The sequence below is a fragment of the Cornus florida genome, unplaced genomic scaffold (genome assembly GCF_030987335.1).
Source record: "Cornus florida cultivar Cherokee Brave unplaced genomic scaffold, ASM3098733v1 CherokeeBrave_3.0.0_Hap2_Chr06, whole genome shotgun sequence".
Classification (NCBI taxonomy): Eukaryota; Viridiplantae; Streptophyta; class Magnoliopsida; order Cornales; family Cornaceae; genus Cornus; species Cornus florida.
This window is the reverse complement of record NW_026775576.1, coordinates 47464661-47481809: the sequence shown is the minus strand read 5'-3', so window position 1 is coordinate 47481809 and position 17149 is coordinate 47464661. Positions and strand designations below refer to the sequence as shown.

The following is a 17149-nucleotide window of genomic DNA, read 5'->3' as shown; positions in this document are numbered from 1 at the left end:
ATTTTCCCTATTCAGTTGATATCTTTTCATTACTAGGTGTATAATAGTCGGATAACGTTTAAAGTATGTTTAATGAAATGTAGTAGTAAATAATTCATGAACAAAAAATCTTGTAAGTACTTTCAGAAAATATTTAGAAAAACAAATCTTTAGGTAGAAAAAAAGGTTAAATTTTTTAACTAAATAATAGTTTATTAATTTTTTTTCGTAGTTGGTACTCGCACACCCCCCCTCCAAAGAATTGTTTGCACATAGCAGGAGTCGATCCTAAAACCTGATGTTTCATGAGGCACTAGTGCCCAAGTCTTTTCCAACTAGGCCAACCCCTTGGGGTTGAGTAATAGTTTATTAAGAAAAGAAAAAATAATTTTAGATATACTCTATGTTATACAGTATTGTATGAGTTGTCACGTTGTACAGTATTATATGAGTTGTCACACGTGTACAAGTAGTATTGTATGAGTTAGTCACCTACCTCTCATTACCATACATAGAATTATCATGTATAGGGTTTACTTATTCTCCACTCACTCACTCCCGTAGCTTCTCCTATATAAACACCATTGTATTATTGTATTACTTACTCAATAACATATATGTTTTCATATATTCTCTTTCTTTCTCTCTCTTTTGACATGGAATCAGAGCGGAAATCGATCCCTCTTAATTTATTTTTTCAAGTCTTATTCAGACTCTCCTATCTTGATTCCATCTCGACTTTCTCTCAGCAATCTCTTCTCGACGATCTCAATTCTCATATCGGCAATCTCTCTTGGATCCCTATTTGATAATTTCTCTCGGGTTCATCTCGGTTAGATATTGGTTCTTTTATCTCGGCTCCCGCTCGCTACTATACCTCATTTGTTCGGCCGCTCTTGTGATGGATAATAAGGAATCCCATCTTCTTGGGTCAATCACCATCACCAAACTGAAAGGCTCGAAGTACCTTTAATGGTCTCGAGCCGTAGAGGTGTTCTTACAGGCTTGAGGAAAATTGTCCCATCTTAAATCAACCAAACCCACCAGTGATGAAAAGATTATTGAGGCTTGGGAGAAAGAAGATGCTCAGGTTATGACTTGGTTATGGAACAACTTGGAGCTTGAGATCTTCAACGTGTCATTTCTAGAATCTACCAAAGATATCTGGGAAAACCGCAGGGACATGTATTCTTCAGAGATGAATATTTCTCGTATTTATTAGTTGTATTAGGATATTTTTGATCTCCAGCAGGGAGATCGTTTTGTTAAAGATTATTACTTAGGACTGAAGGGCATGTGGGAAGAATTGAATATCTACCAACCATTGACTATAGACATAGAGCAACAAAAACGACATAGGGAGGAGTTTCAGGTGGCAAAATTCTTATCTAGACTTAAACCCGAACTCGTTCTGATCAGTTCGTAAATTTTGTCCGGCAAAGAGATACTCACAGCAGGTGAGACTTTTGCTTGAGTTCGAAGAGCATATATTCATGCCCTTGTGATTGAGAAGGACAACCACTCTGCTCTTGTTGTTCCTGCTGAGCGATATGATACTTTCCGTGGAGGACGAGGGGGTAGAGGTCCTTCCAACCAAGGCTGTGGTACTCGAGGTGGTCGCGACAGCCAGAAATGGACTCATTGTGGCCGAAACAATCACTCAGTTGACTTCTGTTGGGCTCTTCATGGCAAGCTAGCTTGCGCTAATCAAGCTTTGGTTTCGGAGGAGACTATACCCACTCTTGCGAATGAACAAGTCGTTCTCTCCAAAGCCGAATATGATTCTCTGGTAAAGCGTGAGCGTGTAAATCAGCCCTCCTCCACCGCTATTATCATTACTTCAGGTAATACGTGTTTCCATGCTTCATCTTCTATACCTTGGATCATTGATTCAGAGGTATCCGATCACATAACAGGTAACCCATCTCTTCTTTATGACACTTCTCATGTTTTACCACCATCGATTGTTACTATAATGAATGGTGCCAAATCACCTGTTCATGGAATTGGTACCTTCTGCACTTTGCGTCTCACTTTTTCATTAGTTTTATATATCCCTCAATTTTCATTCAATTTCTTGTTAGTTCGCAAAATCATATCAGGTTTAAATTGCTCAGTTACTTTTTCTTCTTCTCGTTGTGTTTTTCAGGATCTCAAGACAAAGAAGACGATTGGTGGAGGGTTTGAGAAGGATGGTCTTTACTACTTCTAACCAACTACTGCTCCGACAACTCTACATTCCACCTCCTCTTCAGCTTACCAGTGGCACACACTACATTCCACCTCCTCTTCAGCTTACCAGTGGCATTGCCGCCTTGGACTTTCCTCTTCAAATAGTCTTCGAGCCTTGGTCCCTTATTTAGTTGATTTTTCTAAGTGTAATTGTACTACTTGCGAACTTAGTAAATATTTTCGGGCTACTTTTAAGTCACGTTTTGATAATAGAAGTTTAAAACCTTTTGAGTTAGTACATTTAGATGTTTGGGGACCAGCTCGTACTATTGGTTTATTTGGTGCTCGTTATTTTGTGTCATTTATTGATGATTATTCACGTGTAACTTGGGTTTATATTCTTAAAGATAGATCTCAAGTATTCTCTGTTTTTCAATCCTTTTATGCTGAAATTCAAAATCAGTTTGATGCAAAATTACTTATTCTTAGAATTGACAATGCCCTTGAATATAAACTTAGATGTTTTTCAAAAGTTTCTTGAGTCGAGGGGCATTATCCATCAAACATATTGTGTTGATACCCTGCAACAAAATGGAGTTGCTAAACGAAAGAATGGCCCACTCCTAGCTATCGCTTGTGCCTTAATAATTCAAATGCATGTTCCAAAACATTTTTGGGCAGATGCAGTTCTGGTTGCTGCTCATCTTTTAAACCGCATGCCTTCTAGGGTTCTTCATGGAAAATCACCCTTCCAAATGATGCTTTCTGACAAAAACCCTTTTTCCATTCCTACAAAGGTGTTTGGGTGTGTTTGTTTTGTTCATAATCTAAGTCCGGAACGAGACAAACTTGATCCTCGTGCTCACAAATGTATTTTCTTACTTAATTCTCGCACTCAAAAGGGATATAAATGTTACAGTCCAACTCTTCGTAAACAATTTGTGTGTGCAGATGTAACTTTCTTTGAGGATGTTCCTTATTATTCCCAGGCAGTCGTTTGGAGGACTCTGTTCTTCAAGAGTATGTTCTTCCAACTCCAATTTTTGATTTTGACATCCCAACAACTCTTCGTGTCTTTGCTCGTCGCCAAAAAAGATTAGTTAATCATGTTCCAATGACTGAAGTAGTAAACCCAGCCTTGCCACTTCCACCAGTCGCCTCAACGCCTGGAGATTCTCCCATCTTTGCGGATTCCTATTGCTGTTCGGAAAGGTAAACGGTCTTGTACCAATCACCCTATCTCCAATTTTGTATCGTATAATAAATTGTCCTCCTCCTTTCAAGTTTTTTCTTTGTCATTATTCTATATTGCTCTTCTTAAGTCCTATAAGGAGGCACTTTCTCATCCAGGGTGGAGGAAAGCTATGGAAGAAGAAATAAACGCTTTAAAATTGAATCAAACTTGGGACCTTGTTCCTAAGTTTGCTGAAGGTTGTTGGTTGTCGTTGGGTTTTTACTGTTAAACAGAAGCCTGATTGTACTGTTGACCATCTCAAAGCTCGACTTGTTACTAAAGGCTACACTCAGACTTATGGCTTTGATTATACTGAGACGTTCTCTCCTGTGTCCAAACTGAATTATGTTCGTGTTTGCAGCTAATCTAGACTGGCCACTTCATCAACTTGATGTTAAAAATGCCTTTCTGCACGGTGACCTTACCGAGATAGTCTATATGACTCAACCATATGGGTTTGAGTATAAGGGGGAGTGTGTGTGTCATCTTAAGAAGTCTATCTATGGCCTTAAACAGTCCCCTCGTGCATGGTTTGATAAGTTCAGTAAAGCAGTGGTAGCTCATGGTATGACTAGAAGCCAGGCTGACCACTCTCTCTTTTTTAAGAAAACTAAACGTGGTATTGTGATTCTTGTGGTGTATGTAGATGTTATCGTTATCACCGACAGTGACAAAGATGGGATAGAAGTTCTAATCCATCACTTGAGTTCTAGCTTCCTTACTAAGGATTTGGGCAAACTTCGGTATTTTCTAGGAATTGAGGTGGCTCGGTCGAAGCAAGGCATTAGTCTTTCTCAGTGGAATTTTACTCTTGATCTCTTACAGGATATTGGATATCTTGGTTCGAAACCTGTAGCTACACCCATGGAGACTATGCAGTCAGTGTTGTGAGCCAGTTCATGATTGTCCTTGGGTACCTCACATGGAGGCAGTTGTACGCATCTTGAAGTATCTCACGGGTGCTCTGGGATGTGGTCTGCTTTATCGATCTTCTGGACATCTTCGGATTGAGGGATACACAGATACACATTGGGCCGGTTCTCCTTCTGATTGGCGGTCCACCACGGGCTACTGCACCTTCATAGGAGGAAATCTAGCAACTTGGAGGAGTAAGAAACAATCTACCTTTTCCTTTTTTCCCGCCTAAAGAAAACTTATATACAGTTCTAGTTATACTGAGGAGAAAAATCTAGAAAATACACCAAATGCACAAGATCAACTTAATTCGACAAAACATTCCCAAACTATTTGGGGTTTAGCTGAATGTTTCCTTTTTCACTGTTTAGATCTATTAAGGCTGTAACTTACGTATTAGTTTTAATATTTTGCTTCTTTCTCGATATGGACCACATCACTCTTTGTTATTGATGCTACTATTGGTTTTCTCTCTGCATGGCCAACCAATTTTCTCTTAATTGATTTTTCTCTTGTTTTATCTTCCATGGATGCAACTTCAGCCGTTTGAAATTGAATGTAAGCCTAGGAGGGGAAAAAAATGAAGAATTCATACAACTGGTTAATCTATAATTAAAGTGCACGTCAAAACTATAAATATTATTATTTCTACTTTGAGTCCAGCAAAATAGAGAAACGAGTTTTGCAACCATAATTTGAGTCTAATCTTCTATAATCCATTTCAAGTTAGTATATTACAAGATTCTACTAATGAGATAGGGACGTTTACTAAAAATATAAATAAAGTAATGCCAATATGATTACAGATGAATAGGTTCCCCCCTCCCAAGCACCCAAAAAAAAAAAAAAAAAAATTGACAGATGTTATTAAGCTCAATATACCTATCTATTAGAACATATAATTTCAAATCTGGTAATGACAAAAAGTTTTTTTTTTTTAAAGAAAGAATCAACGTTATAAAGAATTGATTCTAGTCATTCCAGTTTGATGGAGAATACGAAGAATGAAATACATTCTAGAAATTAAAATATATTCAAGCAATTGCAGGACCACCTAAATTGAAACACGCTTATTTATAACAGAAATTCTGAGGATTTCACTCTTAACTGAGTTGCCAACTTGTTTTAGAGTATCTAATAGGATGACTAATTTGCAATTATTGTTCAGTAAGCAAAATGATCTTTACGAAAGATTGAATGTTATTAAATTCCCCCCTAAAATCTTAGTGTTTTATATTTTCCTTAATTTCCATCTGGTTTTTAACTTTGAGTAAAATTTGGAATCATTTCTTCTGGTATGTTTTTATTTTTTTAAACCTATTTAAATAAACTGAGATATGCCTAGTTAATTATTAATCATTTCATACATATTTTAATTGAGTATTTGCACATATATAATACCACTAGTATCTACGACTGAACCAAGTTTTAATTTGGACTTCTTTTGGTGAACTTTCAAGTCCGTAAGTTTTAACCAAGTCTAGTTAGTTGTGAGTGAACCAAGTCTTGTATCTTTTCATTTTCTTTGCCCGGTCTTTGTGTAGTTGGTTTTGGAAATCTATCAATGGCTGGAGGATTGTTCCATTCCACCTACTCTTTTTAAGCTCCTACTCAAGTATTAGGAAGTAGTCGTTGATGATTTTGAATGATATTTTGAGTTCTTAAGATGGAGTTGTTGTCTCCATTTTTTTGTCTGTCATATGCTATTACCTATTTTGTTCTTTTAAGCATTTTGGATGTCCATCATTTTGTCCTTCATGCTCATCAGTTTTCTTTCACTCATCGTAAATGGTTCTTGGTTATTTTTAATTAGAGAGCTAGCCATCCGATTCCTCGTAGTATCACAAAAGAAATCGGATAAGAGAGATCTGACCCTTAAAATTCTTTCACAAAGTCGGTGCTCTCATACTGGAAGGTCTGGAGCCAACACCTCACTCTTGTCAGTTCGATTATTACCATTTACCAGTATGCTAAACAATGAAAAAATAATAGAAACTAAAACGAAAATGATAATAGAAGCAGAATATAGTTTAAATTCATCATTAAACTTGGTAGGTCTGTTGGATTTGGTGGAAGCATTCGAAGAATTCTTTTTCGTAGTGAGGAGAGTACATGAGGGCTTGCCGCCCCTTTATTCTTAAACAATCATCAATGAATCCGTTGAACTCTCTGAGGGCCACATTTTACTCCCACATTTTATTCTGAGGGGTTTTGATTGTCCAACCTTGTAGTTGCAGAACTACCTTGATATTGATGTTGTTATGAAAACAAACTGAGGTTATGATAAATTTGAGAGACTCCAAAAAAATGTGCGACTTTGGATGTCAGTTTCGAAATCTAGTTGAGAAAGTGAAGGTGCTTTCATGAGTAAATGTGTTCAAGAATTAATTATTGTAAGAAAATGTGGTTAATGAATGTATAATCATACATGAAATTCGTTAATTTTCTTTCTGTTTATTAGTAATGTGCGAAAGTTCACTTTGTGATATGAAATACTGAACAGAGTTCCTTCTTGTTGTGCTCACTTTTTTAAGCAGTGTACAATGAGTTTAAGGCTCCATTTTGATAAATGAATGAGTTTGATTCAAAGGTATTTGTACCTCTTGCTTGATTATAGGAGAGATACATCTGAACTCTCTCTCTATATATTATGCAACTCAATTATTGCATCAAAAGATTTTATTTACAAATTCTGATTATTTTTTATTATTATTTTTAATTTTTTTTTTTTAAGCTGTGTATTGTTTGGTAAAAGGTATTTAATATATTGTCAGTGGGTGGTGCTTTGAACGGGTCCTTTTGGAAGAAAGTAACATTTATGAATGAATTATTTGGTTATTTTTGATGATATAACTTATATATGTAGGGTTTATTAATTAATTGACTAATTATTTATTATTATAAATAAGTAGTTTTCAATAGTCAATGCCCTATTGGTAAAACTCCTCACAATTTGGCTGTTTTTACGCTCTAACATCTCTTATTCCGTTATTTGTTCTTTTTGTATATTGGATTTTATTGGATTTAAAAAAAGTGTTATAGAATGCATTCCTGTACATGAAGTTCATTCTTTTTCGTTTTAGTTTCTTTTTTTGGCAATAGTGATTGTATGTATAGTACCAAAGTTCACATTATGATATGAAATTAAACAAAGTTCCGTCTTATTTGTGCTCATTTTTTCAAGTGAAATACAGTGAGTTTAAGGCTCCAGTGAATTTGAAATAAAAACAATTTGAGTTTATTAAACAAACATTCACATGCAAAAGTCTTTTACAAGAAAGCATGACAAGAATAAATCCAAACAAAACACATTTCCATCACAATTGAAATTCTTAATTACATTATAAAGCAATTGAAAAAAATTCTTAATTACATTAGAAAACAAAAATGAAATTCTTAATTAAAAAAAGGACATTTCCATCACAATTGAAAAAATAAAAAAGCGAAATTTTAATCACAATTGAAAAAATAAAAAAGCTAAATTTTAATACAAACAAAACACATTTCCATCACAATTGAAATTCTTAATTACATAAGAAAACAAAAATGAAATTGACAACATACAGAAAAATCTCTAAAAGGATTCTGTGCTGCATGTTTTACAAAAATAGAACCGTCTTCTTGGATTTCTGTTAAAATGGAGCCTTGGGTCTGCAATACCTCTCCTTAGGATCTCTAATTAACATGGCCTATACAACATAAAGAAAAAGCAAAAAGAATGAGCAACTTCAATTTCCTTAATAATAAACTTGTTATTCTACATAAATTTCTTTTAAAATTTTCATACCTATATTTTTTTTTATTAGGTGTCAACTCAATTATAAATTCAATAAAATAGAAAGAAGACCAACATATTAACTTGTGAAGCGCGAATCCTGGTTCAAACCATGACGATTTCGTATTTAATTAAGTATAGAAAAATTAAGTTTGAAGAGAGATGAAATTATAAATAATATTGAATACTTGCGTGTGACACACCTTGCTCTGACGTCTCAGCTTGCTCCTCCTTCATAATTAGATGGACACCCAATTTCTTGACCTCAATATTTTCTTTTGAGTAGTAGGAGACTGAAGCCTGAATGTAAGAGGCATCATTAGGAATATTGGGAAGGCTAATGGGTCTTCGTCTGAGCAAATCTTTAATTGGTCGATGGACTTTTTTTATCAACGTCGTAATATTGGGTTTTGTGAATGAAAATGACGTCAAGTCTGAGCAAATCTTTAATTGGTCGATGTTCTCTTTCTCTTTCTCTTTCCCAGCTGAACTTCTCCACTTGGCATCAATGAACTTCTCCACTGGTGTAAAGCGAGCGTAGTAAGCTTGTTCAAGTGTAGAATGGATGATGGCAACTGTTTTATATCAGGTCCAGTACTCATCATCAGCCAGCATAAATCCTTCATTCCCCAAAAAATGTTGTTTGGAATACTTTTAAGCTTATGGCAGCCACATAGATATAATCTTTTAAGCCCAGTAAGATGTTCCATTGATGAGGGTAAATCTTTTATTGCAGTGAAGCATAAAAGAAGCTCCTCCAAACTATCCATACCTTCCTCAACCTCTGGAAATTTCTCAAGTTTCCAGCAATATGATAGATCAAAATGTTTCAAAATTTTCAACTTGATGCTTCTTGGGAGACGACTAAGTTTTTTACATCCATAGAGATTCACTCTAACAAGCCTCTCATGGACTCCACTGGAAAGGTGAACCTCAACTAGATTTTCACAATATAGAAGATTTAATTCCTCAAGAAGTGGGAAATTGGACAGATCAGGAATTTTTTCCAAATATGGGGAGAAGCTGAAATTCAGATGTTTTAACATCCCTATAAACTGTTAAAGCAAACAAGCAATGCAAGAAATAAATCAGTTTCAATACAACCAACAATACAATTCATATGTAAATAAACTGTCATCATACCTTGATGTCCATTGGAATTTGTTGGATTTGGCAACGAGGAAGGTGAAGTTGAACAGGATTTTCTGGATGGAAATTGGATGGCAAAAATCTTTCCGGGTAATCTTCCCAATGAAGATAGCATAATTCATTTGGAAGATGTGTAAGGTGTCCATGACGCTGTACGCCACTGAGTTTGAGCAGTTTAAGTCTCTTCATCTTCACAAAGACATCACCATCAACATTTACATGAAACTCCTCTGGTGGATGGTGATGAGATATGTTTAGCATGATGCCTTTAATTTTTTCTGTCCCCTGATAACCAAGAACATGGTGTAAGTTACCACATTATGTTAAAGCAAAGCACAACCTATCTTTTTTTAATTATACAAGTTTTGGAGGAAAGCAAAACCTGATTAGATTATATGCTTATATGAAGAAAAAAGGAAAGGATCAAGTTAAAGCAAAACCTGTGTGTTTTGAACTACTTGCACTTGGAAAGAAACTTATAAGTAGGTAAACGTACCTTATTTTCTTTGAGTACTTTATAGATATCTTTATGAGAGTGCAACCTACTGTGTTCACCGGGATTATCAGGTGATTCTTGACGAACAATTTCCCAGCCCATTCCTTGTATCAAATCATGCATCCACAGACGATTGTCTGAGATAGTTATCAAGGACCGTTCCCTTAGAACTTCAATCCGTGGGGGAAACCCACTACTGCCCAATATACTGTTTACTTCATCTTCATGATATCCTTTGAAGAAACAAGCGATATCAAGGAATAGATCCTTCTTTGTATCCTCAAGGCTATCAAAACTTATCTTGAGAACTTCGTAAATTTTTTTATTTGGAATTTTTTCAATCTCTCCAGTTCTTTTTCCCAATATTCTATGCTTCTTTTAAGTAAAAGAGAACCCAAAACTTGAAGAGCTAATGGAAGCCCTAAAGCACAATCAATTACACTCCGTGAGAGTTTAAAATAATTCACTTCTGGATCCTTCTTCTTGAAGGCATGCCAACTAAAGAGTTGACTAGCTTCATTGTAATTCAACAGCTCAACCATGTAGATTTCAAGAACTCCACGCTGTTCCAACACACGTTTATCTCTAGTTGTTATGATGATCTCACTTCCAAGACCAAACCAGTCATTTTCCCCGGCTAAACTTTCTAATTGCTCCAAACTATTCACATCATCGATAACTACAAGAACCTTCTTGTGTTGGAGTCTTTCCTTTATCACATTGATCCCGTGGTGAACATTCCATATCTTTAAATCTTCTTCCATTAGGATTTCCTTCAAGAGTTTTTGTTGGAGATGCGCTAGATCATATTTTTCTGACTCTTCTCTAACATTTGTGAGGAAACAATGACTTTCAAATTGATCAAATTTTTGGTTGAAAACAGCTTTAGCAATTGTTGTTTTTCCCATTCCGCCAGCTCCACAAATCCCTACAATGCGCACATCCTTTGAACCATTGTCTAGCAAAGTGATCACTTTGTCTGCACGAGAATCTATCCCCACTGGGTATTGGGCAACATGTAACCGTATATGCTTCCCCAAAATTTTCATAATCTCTTGAGCAATTATTTGAATTAATTGCGCCTCATGCCTATCAAGTACGAAACATATTAAAAAATAAATAAATCAATTGTGTGAGTTTGATTGTTCTAATAAGAGATAAATACTAAAGTTACTATAATGAATATTTCTGTCAATTATAACTAATATATGAGACAATAATAATAAATAACAGTATACAAATCAAATTTATAGAAATAGATTAATACAAGTTAATAATGTTGATAAACATATAATAGTTATAAAATAAAAAGGGAAAACTTACAACCAAATTCATAATATCTTTTATATAGGTTAAAAGTGGTCCAACTACTAGGCCTAAAAGAAGGGAAAAATTGAAGAATTCATAACTTGTGCATGTCAATTGTCAATAAATAGTAGAAAATAAAACCATAAAGCTGAATACCAATAGAAGCAAATGTAATAGTCTGTGTTGGTGTTGTTTGAATCCCATCCAAAGCTATTATAACTAATATTGAAGTTACTATAATGAATATTTCTGTCAATTATAACTAATATATGAGACAATAGTAATAAACAACTAACTCATAAATCAAATCAAATTGATAGAAATAGATCGAATAATACATGTTAAAAATGTTGATAACTATATGATAGTGCATATTGTGGCCGAGGAACTTCTGCACATATAAATAACCAATGGTTGAACAATACATCCATGCATATTCAGTTGAAGATTCATACAGGCCTAAAAGAAGGAAAAAGTATGAAAATTCATAGCCATAACTACTCAATCTAAAATCAAAATGAACTTTAATCAACAAAATCGTTAATATAACTAAGTGTGTTGGTAAATAGTAGAAAATAAAACAATAAAGCTGAATACTGATAGTTGATGTAGTAATACTCTGTTGGTAATTAATTACCCATTTTCAGTATTTTTTGAAACCCATCCGCTTAAGCTGGCGGCCTTAACCAAAGCTGCCCTCCACCTTTGCGCCTTTTCCTTGTCGTCCCCAAAAGCTTCTGCAAAACTTCTCTTTTGTTTCCGTATGTCTGGGATCCACTTGGTAGAAGACCGGCAAAACTGTTTGTCGCACTGTGTTTTTACAGTCAATGATCTCCACCAGTTCATCTAAGCACCATGAGGAGGATGCGTAGTTTTTCGAGAACACGATGATAGAAATTCTGGACTCCTTAATAGCCTTGAGGAGTTCAGGAGAAATCGATTTTCCTCTCTTGAGTTTCTCATCATCTTTGAAAGTGTAAATTCCTCTGTGTGTCAGAGCCATAATGTGATACCCCTCGAATCCGAGACACGGGTTGATCAGGCCCAGGCCCAAACCCGAGGGAATATTAAACAATTAAAGTATTTTAAAGCGAACACAGATGACAAAATGAAACAAAAGTGATGGAATAAAACTGAAAGTAACATTAATTATAAAATCCTCCATGTATAACTGAAAATTGAAAATCCAATCCTCCAAAACTTCAAGGTTACAACTTGGGAATCCACTGATGGACCCCTAACCAAAGGTTCAACTGAAACTGAAAACTGAAAATAGATAATGCTAGAAATATCGAGAGAAGTCCTACGTAATCAGATGAAGGTGAGACTGTCCTCGACAAGCACGATCAAGCTCTAAGGCTGTAACCGTCCTATACCTGAAAAGAATAATAAAGGAGTGGGTCAGACCCACGAGCAAGTTCTAATCTAACTGCAATCCATACAGTGACCCGATACGCAGATACACCGTAGACACTTCACAATATCTATCTAGTCCATACGTATAAATATATCCACACTAAGGGACATTCACCAGTCTATAATAGGGGTCTCAACCTAAATAGAAGGCAACATGCGAATACGCACCCAAAGGTGGGCATGAGTACCTAGACCTAACAGGGTACACCTCAACCTACTATAACCAGCTACGCATCTACTGCATATACGCACCCTAACCAACGAGTCTGAGACTCAAGCTCAACTCGTGGTACCATAACCTTATATATAAAGTCCGTCCAAATCCTGGGTATGCAGTTCAACTGTTTATTAAACTGTCATACAATAAACCAACTAGTTAGTCATTCAACTTATTCAGTTGATATGACTTAACTACCAACCGTTAATCTAGGAAGTCATCCAACTTGTTTACAGCTGATCTGACTTAGTCACAATTAGGATTCGATATCTTTCAATCCATTCCATTAATCCATTAGGTTAGGTTTATGCGTTTTGAGTTAAACCGTCCCTAGTATGTCATCGTCCCATACCGGTACATACCATCCTCCATATCCATATAAATTACAACATATATAACAGTTCAATAATTTACAGACCAAAACTACCATCCAAACAATTGCAGAAAAATATTTAAAGCTTCAGCAATTTAAATCCAAGCATTTAACCATATAGTTGCAGGAGACGATTTAACAAATCAACAACTAACATCCAGAGCATGCATAGACCAAATTTAATATGTCAGGGACTCCATCATGCATGTGAATAGGTTAAATAATCCTATTATTAACCAATAAATTGCTAAAACAATTCAGAAGATTGTTTAAATATTTCAGCAGTTTAAATCCAAGCATTAACCATATAGTTGCAGTAAACAATTTAATAATTCAGCAACTAGCCTCCTAAGTATGCATAGATCAAAATTAATAATTAAATGACCTTATCATGCACTTGAATGCATTCTAAAACAAGTTTTATAAACACACTATGTTCCATCAAATTGCTGAATTTTAATTCAACAATTTATTCAATTTCCATTTGTTAAGTGCCTTAATTTTTACACTGTTTGTCCCGACAACTTAGAATTAAACTTTACTCAATTTAGGGTCTTAATAACACTCAAAATTCATTCCTTGATCCCTCTGTAAAGTTCCAAATTCATTCAAACAGTCTCCATGCTCCAACAGTGAACATAGTATGTAGAAAATTAAAAAAAAAATCGTAAAATAAATCAAAAATACCAAGGGAGCCTGCTCCAGAATTTGGAGCAGGCTCTTTTCCAGCCTAGAGCCGGCTCTAGGACTCCTTAAAGCCGGCTCCACTTTGTTGTGGGAGCCGGCTCCCACTTCCATGGAGCCGGCTCTCACTTCCTTTGAGAGCCTTCGTCCCCGGTGCGTCGTTTCAGCTCTTGTGCTCCTTCTCCGGCTTATTCCTAACCCTCTGTTAGTCTCTAAAACTAATCTTAGGACTCGTAATTTAGTCTAGAAGCATTCCCCAAGATTGTTTACAATAGTTTTGAAAGTAATTACAGAGTTTAATCAAGCCATTTAAACTAGCGTTGTTGAAGAACGGCACTGAAACTAAATTGCAAGATCAGTTTTATCCCAACCCCTCTGTTCTTTCTCCAATTTAAATTTGAAGTCTTAATTTACATCTTGTATCCAGTCAGACCTTGGTTGATTTCAGTAAGATTCAAAATAAAAATTAGAATAGTGGGACGTTATGCCAAAACAGAGTCAAGAAAACATACGCGCTATAATTATTTTGTAAATAAATTTTGCACAGATAAAACGATCAAGCAAATCATATATCAAACATGCATGGTTCAGTTTAAGGCCAATTAATCTCCTAGAGACTGTCTAGGTGCACAGAACACAAGCCAAAGGGAAGGAGAAAGAGAAGAACTTGCCTGTACGGTTTTATAAACAGAACCTTGACGCCGTTGTTCTAAGCTTTCTGGCAACCACTGACTACCTTCTAGCCTCCTCTGGTTCTGATCTAATCCACCAAACACCTCCCTTGGTCCTCTCTGTTATTCTCCTTGACAGACCGTTACGACGCTCTGTTCTCTCAACTTCTCTCTTTACTGTATACGGGAATATGGTGAATAGGGTTTTAGAAACCCTCAGCAGACGTATACCCATATATTTATAGAGTTATACCAAAACCCTAAATAGAGTTATACCAAAACCCTAAATTAATTAAAGCCCTCACTAAATCCTAACCGGCCCATAGAACTTAATTAAATCCTGTGTCGGCTAAAGAAACTAAACCCTCAATTTTGAAAAAATCGTTAATTAAAATACTTCCTAAATTACTTCCTAAATTAAAACCTTTAATAATCAATTAAATAAATAGAATGCAATTGAAACAAATAAATAGATACCAATTAAATACACGAATAATCAATTAAATAAATAGAATGCAATTTAAACAAAGAAATAGATACCAATTAAATACACGTCACACAGGTAAACAATTAAATAAAATAATTAAACCAAATAATCATGCAAAAATACAATAAAAATAATAAATAAATGCCGAGACTATCCTTTTAAAATTAGGGGTATTACATATAATGAGATGGTCCACAAAGTTCGTGCGAGTATCTTTGCCTCTGAAACTTATGAAGACATCATAATTCCATCGAGGCGAAGAAGAAGGAGGAGTAGAAGAAGAAGAAGCCATTAGCACTTGGTGAATTTTTTTTTTTTGGTGCAAAATGAATGAAAGCAATTTTGGTACTTGAAAATAAATCTCTCTCCTCTTTATTATATGGCTGTTGATGTATATGTGTAATAATATCCAAGCAATTTCCTTCCTGTAAGACTCTGTCGACACAGAAAGTTGGCGGTGAAACTTTGAGGAAGAAATGTGTTAATGTGAAAAGAAGAAGTGTTGAAAAGGAAAGATTCGGTAGTAATACTACCAAATATTATTAGCTGTAAATATAATATTTGGAAGATATTTTCTGTAAATAGAATATTTGTCAAATACTATAAATTAGGAAATTATTAATTAGGCCAGCTAGGTATTCTCACCTATAAAGAGAACCTGTGTAAACTTGTGAATAGTGTGCTAATACAGAGGAAAATGTTTTTCCATATTTCTTTCCTTTCAAGTTTATATGGTATCAGAGTCATCCTAAGAAAAAAAAAAAAAAAAAAAAAAATTCTTTTCTGCACAATTTCTTCACTGATCAGCCATGTCTGACGTTTTATCCATGTCATCCTCGCCTATCACAACCTAGTCAACAAATCCGACAACCCAAACCCCCAGTACCGATTCTCACTCGGTTCAGATCACCAATATTCGCCTTAATGGTGACAATTATTTACGGTGGTCTCAGTCTGTTCGGATGTACATCAGAGGGCGGGGAAAGATCGGGTACCTGACGGGAGACAAGAAGGCACTAGTATCGGGGGACCCAACGTACGTGACCTAGGATGCAGAAAATTCAATGGTGATGACTTGGCTTGTGAACTCTATGGACGAGGATATTAGCTCCAACTATATGTGCTACTCCATGGCCAAGGAGCTCTGGGACAACGTAAATCAGATGTACTCTGATTTGGGAAATCAGTCTCTGATCTACGAATTGACTCTAAAACTTGGTGAGATTCGGCAGGGAGAAAACTCGATCAGCAAGTATTTTAATTCATTGAAGCGTCTTTGGCAGGACATGGATCTGTTCAATGATTATGAATGGAAATCCACTGAAGATGCCAATCACTATATACGGTCTGTGGAGGCTCATTGTATTTACAAATTCCTTGCTGGGCTTAATGTGGAATTTGATGAAGTACGAGGACGGATCATTGGCAGGAATCCACTTCCTCCAATTGGTGAAGTGTTTGCTGAGGTTCGAAGAGAAGAGAGCTGCAGACATGTAATATTGGGGAAGAAGACTACTAGCGGACCTGTTGAGAGTTCTGCCCTTGTTGTTGCCGAGACTGCTGCTAATAAAGCAGTCAATTTTCAGTGAAAACCTGAAGAGAAGCCACGGGTTTGGTGCGACTTCTGCAATAAACCGCCATACTCGGGAGAACTGCTGAAAATCCACGGAAAACCAGCGAATTGGAAGAGTAGCAAGCCTGGTAACAGAAATAAGCGTGCGGTTCCTACTGCCAATGAAGCTGATACAAGTCCCTTAAGCAAGGAGCAGATGGATCACCTTCTGAAGTTGCTGAAATTTAATTCTTCATCTGGTATTCCTAATGTTTCTCTTGCACAAACAGGTAGTGCACTTAATGCCCTTTCTTGTTGTTTAAATTATACTCCATGGATCATCGATTCTGGAGCCTCTGATCATATGACCAGCCTTTCCAATCTTTTTAGCACTTACTCACCATATTCTGGTCTTGAAAAAATTAGAATTGTAGATGGTAGTTTCTCACCTATTTTAGGAAAAGGTTTGATAAAATTATCCGAGAATATAGATCTTAAATCTATTCTCCATGTCCCTTAACTAGCCTATAACTTTTTGTCTGTGAGTAAACTAACTAAATAATCTAATTGTCGTGTAATTTTCTGTGATTCTTACTGTGAATTTCAGGACCGGAGCTTGGGGAAGAAGATTGGCAGTGCTAAGATAATAGATGGACTTTACTACTTTGATGGGGACTTCTCCAATAATAAAAAGGCTCAGGGCTTTAGTAGTGTTAGTTCT

The 17149-nt window shown here is 35.8% G+C and overlaps 1 pseudogene; it reads right to left on the bottom strand.

Annotated features, from left to right (window-relative positions):
* Positions 1 to 8283: 8283 nt before the first annotated feature.
* Positions 8284 to 11973, bottom strand: LOC132314048 (disease resistance protein Roq1-like; annotated as a pseudogene).
* Positions 11974 to 17149: the final 5176 nt, after the last annotated feature.